Below are 8,376 nucleotides of genomic sequence, written 5' to 3' on the forward strand. Positions count from 1 at the left end.
TGGGGGGTCGGGGGGAGGGGGGACATGAGGAGATGACGATGTGAGATCGGAGTGGGACGTGACGATGGAGTGAGATCGGAGGGGAAGGTGAGATCGAAGGGGTTTAATTAGGGGGGTGAGAGCGGAGGTTACAAAGAGAGAGAGGGAATAATCACCGCCTTCCTATTTTGTTTCGCTGTGGTTTTATTTGTTCCCCCCACAAATTTTTCGTTTCCCACCGTAATTTTAACATAAATATTTATTTTTTTTTCTTTTAATTTAATTGAGATATAATTGATAACCGTTTCAAATAGAAGACAAAAAAATCAGATTTGATAATAACCATTTCAATAAGCTTTAATAACAACGGTTCAATGAATTAACTGTTACTATAAGGAGCTTTTGTAGTAATGTGTCCTCAAAAAATAAAAACTATCACCCACTATAGAATAAAACATAATAGAATCCTCCACAATAAACTATCATACAAATTTTGTATGACAAACCATAGATCCTAGAAGAAAACTGAAGACTCAAGTACTCTAGTTCATGATATCCAAGAGAAGCAAGAAGATAGTAGAGATAACTTTCTTTGTGCGTATGAATCACAATTTTGAAATGAATTTTCCTTGTTGATGGTGTTAATCATTTATGATGTCTAAGAGAAGCATCAAGATAGTAGAGATCACTTCCTTTGTGAGTGTGTATCACAATGTAAAATAGGGTACACAGCACAAGTGACAACACCTTCTTCATTTACCCATCATCAAGAAAGGAACTAACACATTGGATAACCAACTGAAAATAGATAAAATAAGTAAATAATTAGAAAAGGTAATTTACATTTGTAATTCAAAACTATTAAAGTTTGACGGGTTTTCCTTTAAAGAAGTGTATGTTGACATCAAGATATTGACTATCGTAGAAATAGCAGAAGTAGTTGGTTCTCTCTGAATTGAGAAAAAAACACTCCATCTTCGATATATATTTTCCTTGTTGATGGTGTTAGTTGTTTATGATGTCTAAGAGAAGCATCAAAATAGTAGAGATCACTTCCTTTGTGAGTGTGTATCACAATCTAAAATGGGGTACACAACACAAGTGACAACACCTTCTTCATTTACCCATCATCAAGAAAGGAAGTATCACATTGGATAACCAACTAAAAATAGATAAAAGAAGTAAATAATTAGAAAAGGTAATTTTCATCTGTAATTCAAAACTATTAAAATTTGACGGGTTTTCCTTTAAAGAAGTGTATGTTGACATCAAGATATTGACTATCGTAGAAGTAGCAGAAGTAGTTGGTTCTCTTTGAATTGGGAAAAAGACGCTCCATCTTTAGTATAAATTTTCCTTGTCAATGGTGTTAATCTTATTAGATGATCAACTATCATATCGATATTTTTTCCTTAGACCTCAAAGTAAAAAAAGTCATGAGTTCATCAAAAGCTACTGTTATATCGTAGAAATGGCTAAGTGTTAATCCTCTACGAGGAGCCGACACGTGTCTCTTATTAACTCAATACCAAATCAACCTCACCAAGGATGATTTTTTGATTTGCTACAACACTCGACCCTTCCCAAGAAGGACCTAGTCAAAAGAAATCCTCACTCAAAACTCACCATTTGAGTCGACCCAACTCCACTTCACTCTATAAGGTCGGGTTAGTTTCAACGTCAAGTAAAAAAGCAGTACTTATCGGACCCCTTGCATGACCGAGACGAAAGGCGTCATCTGTTGACCATCTCATAGAGACGAGTTAGGAGGCGGTTTATCCTCGAGCCTATCGCAGACAGTCGATTGCCAAGACATGGAATGCATGATCAAAATCATTATTGCTCCAGCCCCGAAAGTCTTTATGACTCATCGAACCTCGTCGGCGCCACATATACCAAGTCACCATCATATTAAATGCTTGGGTGACTCATTCCCCTTCGCAGCCTACACATGTAAATTAGCTGTTGACTGAGCCACTTGTTTGGACTCAGATGAAGTCACATATCTCACATATCTGCCCGTTGGATCCAATATAAAGGAAAGTTGTCGTCTACTGCATAGGGTAAGTAGTCTTCTTGTAAAAAAACTCCATACACTCACTCTTCTTCTCCATTCAAGCTTATCACTGACTTGATCATCGGACGAACCATCGGAGATCCTAACTTTGACGCACTCACGTGTTGTTCATGTACAGGACTGGATTCTCTGCTCAAGAACCAACTGTCTAAAGAAGATTGAGAATCATAACATCCTACATAATCAGCAGTTGACCTCCTATTAGATAACTGACATCAACAGTTTGACGCCCATAGTGGGGCTTTCTTTCTTCTTTGCGTAAGATGGCTAGTTCTGATCGCCTAGGCCGATCTTCCAATCCGTCCGCTGAAGAGCTATATATGGGCTATGTCAGTCAAGCCCAGTTCGAGGAGTCCACCTAGAGGATCTCTTAATCTCTCTAGTAGCAGTTCACTTCCTTCACAAGCAAGCTCCTCAGTCTGATTCCTCCTCAGCTTCTCCGTCGTTCGTTCCTCCTCCTCCTCATCCTATAGGTCAGGTTGAGCAACGAACGCTGAAGGACTACGCTGGGCATACCTCTCCTCCACCTCACTAGAAGTCCTGTTTTGCTACTCCGCCTTGATAGACCTAGCAATATGTAGAGCCGATAAGGGAAAGCCCAACTACTGCCATGCGCAAACTACATGGACGGCTTCGCGTGGCCCCGGATACCCCTATGCTTCACCGGGTCCTTCCACTACTAATCTTGCATCTGGTTACCATGAGACATTCAACACAGTCGCCAAGACCATCAGAGGGAACACTCCCTTACCGACTAGATCATGAATGCTCTCTGCGCCAAATTCAAGATGCTTCACATTAAGAAGTATAAAGGTGAGGGAGATCCATTAGAGCATGCCCAAAAATTTTATAACTTAATTAACATGCAACATGTGACTAAGCCAATCATCTGTAGAACCTTCCTCATCACGTTGACGAGAAGTGCTAAGATGTGGTGGAACTCATTGGACAAAAAGTTCATCAATAATTTTGAACAACTCAGTCAAAATTTTGTGCATCACTTTTTGGCCAACTCCAAACAAAAGAGGTCCCCCACGTCTTTCTATAGATAAGGCAGAAAAATGGGGAAAGCCTCAGGAACTACTTCAAGAGATTCTAAGCTAAGAGGTTGGAAGTCGATGACCCTGGTAACATAGCCACCATAGCTGCGATCTCGACAGGAATGTAGAACAACAAGTTGGTCAACTCGCTCATCATAGATCAAGTAATAAACTATGAACAACTAATGGCTAGGGCTCAAGGGCACATGGGTGTGGAAGATGTCTAAGCCCATAAGAAGGTAGCCATATAAATGGAAGTAGCCGTAATAGCGACAACAACATCATCTACGGTAGGAGTCGGGCCCTCTCCAAAAGACAAGATGGCAAGGGAGCCCCTAGAACTGACTCCAAGTCAAACAGAGCCAACAGGAGGCACCAGAGGAGAGAAGTGGCCAAGAGGCTGGCTCTCATTTACCTTAACACTTCTCTCACACAAGCTATGTACTTAATCCAGAAAAAAGGATAGTTGAATTCTACTCCTCACCGCATGAAGTCAGACCCCTGATTCAGAGACATCAAGTACTGCCGATACCATTGAGACCACAGCCATCATACCAATGATTGTAGGGTCCTCTATAGATACATTGAGGATTTGATACAAAAAGAATTCCTGAAGAGACTCCTCTCTTGGCAAGACAAGGACGAACCTGCTCCAACGAAGTCTGACAGGAGGTCTCGATCTAGATTGCCACATTCCGAACATCAGCAAGATAAAAAACCTACAGAGACTGGCAGTCAGGACATCATTAACATCATCAGCGGTGGTCCAACAGTAGGAGGAATGTCCAATAACACTCAGAAGAAATATGCTAAATGAGGATTGGATGTTGTAATGACCATAAATTTTTTATACTAGTTAAAATAATTTTTCTGGTATTTCAAAATATTATATTATTATTTTCAAAAGAGTATTTGAATTTTTAAAATTTTCTAGAATTTTCTAATATTTAAAAATCTAATTTTATATTTATTTAATGATTTTGATAATTATAAATTAACTTGTTGCGATGAAAATTTTTAAATTAATATTTGTTATATTATTGTTATTATTATTATAAGTATTGTATTAATTATCAATATTTTTCCCTAATTATTTTATTTTTTCTTAATTTTTCTTAATTATGTCTTAAAAATACCTCTCTCTCTCTCTCTCCTCTCTCTCTCACGTACCCTCAAGCCCAGCACCACCCTCTCTCTTCCTCTCTCGTTCTCACCTCTCTCTCTCTCTCTCTCTCTCTCTCCCTCTCACCTAGATCCGCTCCGCTCTCTCTCTCTCTCTCTCTCACGGCCGACAGTGGCCAGAGGTGGCCGACAATTCCCTTTTTGCAGCCACTGTCCTGAGAGCCTATAAATAGGCCTAGAGATGTTCATTTTCAGGGGTCGAACTTTCAAGAGCCGAAACTCTGCCGGATTGAAGAGTGAACTCGGAGCTTGAAGACCAGAAGACTTGCACCATTCAGATCTGATCCTCGGCGACCATCCACGTCAGAAAAGGCAGGATCTCGAGAGGAAGAAAGAACAGATCTGAGATCTACACGAGACTACACTCCAGATCTAAGCTTGGTCTTAGATCTCGAGATCTGAGCGATTATTCCCTTGGTGGATTAATCCCTCCCGGCTATTATTCCCTTCGTGGAATAATACCCGCATACTCGTGTAGATCCGACCGGATCTAGATCGCGCGGTGGTCCACGGATTAACCCCGGCGCAGGCAAAGAACCCACCAAAGCGAGCGACCGCAAAACAGGAGCTCGTGATTTGTTCACAGAGGAGAGTTGTAATTTTTCTTTATTTTCTTTGATTTAGTTGTAACCGGATCTATAAAAGACCGGATCTTTGTAACCCAAGATGACAATCATATCAATGAAAAAGAAAACAGTTTTCCACGCGAACAATCTGGCGACCACAGTGGGAGCCGACGATCTCGCCAACGAGATCGATGCGTCGCAGCCGCGGATTGCAATCCCGGTCGTGGAGGAGGTCGAGTACGAGTTCGACCAAGCCAAGTTCGAGGAGTACGTGTCCTCGTCCGGCTCTATCTCCCCCCGCAAGTCCAAGAAGTTCTCCTCCGGGAGAAAAGCTCGTTGGTTTGAAGCTGCTCGGGAAGCCCACGAAGCTCTCAACCCAACTGACGCCGAAGTTGCGTCAAATGAAGTTCCACCGACCTCCAATCAGGTCAACCCAACTCCCGCCAACGCCTCTACTGTTCAGGGCGTTGTGACTCTCTCAAAGAGAGCCCGCCAGAGGCGTCGTCAACGCCTTGCGCGGCAATTCGCTAAGGCGATGGAGTCTACGGACGGATTCCGCTACCACGCGGAGTTGAAGAACAGAAGAGGCAAACAGCCTCAACCACCAATGAATGGCGACTCTTCCAAGCCGCCAAAGAAAGAATGGGTCCGCGTCAAACGGAACCGTTCGACACTCGAGGAGCGCATTCGCAAGCGCCGCGCGATGTCAGCGCAGGCACGGGCTCAAGCTCAGGAAGCCCGTAGAAAGCTGCAAAAGGAGGTGGAGAAGAAGCCACCACCAACACGACAAGTCTGGAAGCCTAAGTCTGAAGTGGCGACTCAGGCCAAAAAGCAACCAGTGCAGCCTTCTAAGGAAGGTCAAACTCCGGCGAGTCAACCAAAGTCGCCGTCAATCCCAATAACTTCTCCGGGAGATCATGCAGAGTCATCCCGCAAGAAGAAACCAATTTTGGAGCGCCTCGGTCCAATTCCTGACGTGAGAGGCAAAGCTCCAATTCACGAGCGTTTGGGCCCGATGAAGAAGCCCAGAACGACTCAACATACTGGGGGTCGCCATCACCTCCAGCATGACAAAGACCTCAAGGCAGCTGCGCGCACCAATTTGCGCATTGAAGTCCAAGATCACGCCGAAAATTCACGCCCAAAAAGGCATGTTTTGAGGCGGGTAACCTTTGAAAGCCCAAAGAAGGCAAGTCAACCTCAGATGGAAACATTATCATCTGATAATGATTGTGTTGTACCTGAGAAGGCGTGCCCGCACACGATAGGTTACTCTGACTGTCAAAATGACGAGTTGTACTATCGTGCTGGGGGTACGAATAGAACCAGGAAGAGGAGTCCCCGAGAACGGGAAATTCAATGTCCCTGTTCCAAACTCATTCGGGCGGTATTGTCGGAATGCAATTGCATTAAGGCGGTCCCCGAAAGAGTTTCAGTTTTTGAAAGACTTAATGCGGAAACGCCAAAACCAAGGCCTAGGCGCTTCCAACGAAGAAGAAGGGTGATTGAAGACGGAGAATTTCCGAGGGTCACCACCAACATGACGAGCAAAGGGACATCGGCACGAGAAGATTTCGAGTCGATTCTGAAAGCTTCCCGACCTAGAACCCGTCTGCAGTCCGGAACCATAGAGCGAGCAACTTATGGTAGGATTCGGACAAGACGCCCTTCAGAAGATGAAGAATCTGATGCCGGCTCCGCGGTGGCATCAGATAATACAGTATCCAGCGAGGGACAACCCCGCGAGGCCCTGATGATAAGTGCGGAGCAGATGGCCAAGATGCTTGAAGACGCTTTGGCTAAGCAGAAAGAAAGTTTCAAATTTGAGATGGAGATGGCCATGCAGCAGATGAGAGAAATGCATGACCAACAGATCCAAGCATTGGCGAACCAACAAGGCGAGCAGAATCATCGTAACCCGATTAATGTGGAAGATGAGGATACAAATGCTCGTAACACCAATGATCCTCCCGTCAACGCAGGGGGTGGTAATGAGAATGCTGGCGAAGAAACCGGCGAAAACCTGAAGATCAAGAACCTCGAGAGCAAAATCAACACACTAATTTCCGCTCAAGAGACGAAGAAAACAGGCATTCCTTGCCCATACCCAAGAGAATGGGAATCGATCCCATATCCGGCGAAGTTTAATCTAATTAACTTCACGCCGTTTAATGGGATGGGTTCACCTACCCAGCATTTGATTTACTTCAAATCGCATTTGGGGGTGATCTCTGGTAATGAGCCTCTGATGGTGCGGTCATTCGTCGGCACTCTTCGCGGAGCCGCCTTCGATTGGTATCGCCGCCTCAAGCCAGGCAGCGTAAACAGCTGGGATGACATGGAGACCAAGTTCCTGGCCAACTTCTTCGACGACGACACCGAGATATCTATCGGATCGTTGCTCGATGAGAAGCAGAAGGACGGAGAGTTAGTCGATACCTTCGTCAAAAGATTCCGGAACAAGGCGATGAATTGCCGGGACCCGATCACCGAGGAATTCATCCTCCAGACCTGCCACAACAACCTCGCGTTGGACGTGCTAGAAGCAATGGGGACAGCACCATCCAATACATGGAAGGACTTGAAAGTCCGGGGAGAGCAAGCTGAGCGATTCCTCAAGAGGAAGAAGGCGGAAAGAGGCCAACCGGCGACGAGTGTTCCAAAGCAAAACTTCGTCCCACGGGGGAAAGGTAAGGCACAAGCTAATGCAGTTGATGCTAATCAAACCTTTCAATTGCAACCACAGCAACAGCAGCCACAGCAACAAGCACCCCAACAATCTCGAGGACAATGGCAACAACGGCCTCAGAAGCAGAAATCTGCGGAGCCGAGGTTTCCTAAAGTGTACTCCTTCAAGGATGATGAAGTTCCCGGCATCTTCAAATACCTGTTGGAGAACAACAAGATCCAGTTGCCGGCGATCGTGGATCAAGAAGGGGCCAGCAAAGTGACGGATCCAAAGTACTGCGCGTACCACAGAGCGGTCCACCACCCTACGAGATCATGCTACCACCTCAAGGACAAGATCCAGGCGTTAATCGACGTAGGAGTCATAACCCCGAAACCAGCCAAGAATGTGGGGGCCAACGCAGTGTCAATCAGTTTTGGGTCGGTGCCTACAACTTGGTTCGAGCCAAAACGCGTCACCAAAGTCGGGATGAAGACGGTGAATGACGATCCGCACGGACAGCGCCAAAAGGGACTTGTGCCGCACACAACCCCAAATGGCGAAATCCTTTGGGTTCATCCAGATCTGATTGGAGATGAACAATGGGCCGGTTCGTCATCCGGGAGGAAGTCTAAAGGAAAAGGGAAGTCTTGTTATGGAGTCTCTGCTATCCCAGGGGAAGATGACGAAAGAATCTCCACTTTCCTGCTCTCTGAAGAAGAACAAGAAGTTTTTGCGACACGGAGCGAAAATGAATACCACTACAATTATCCGCCGCCTAGTGAGCAGGGGGTAAACAAGCGGGGACCAGCCAAAACTCTCACGGAGATGGGAGTGATTGCAAGTCCCACACCGGGTAAAGAA

This window comes from Asparagus officinalis, chromosome 3, assembly GCF_001876935.1.
Source record: "Asparagus officinalis chromosome 3, Aspof.V1, whole genome shotgun sequence".
NCBI lineage: Eukaryota > Viridiplantae > Streptophyta > Magnoliopsida > Asparagales > Asparagaceae > Asparagus > Asparagus officinalis.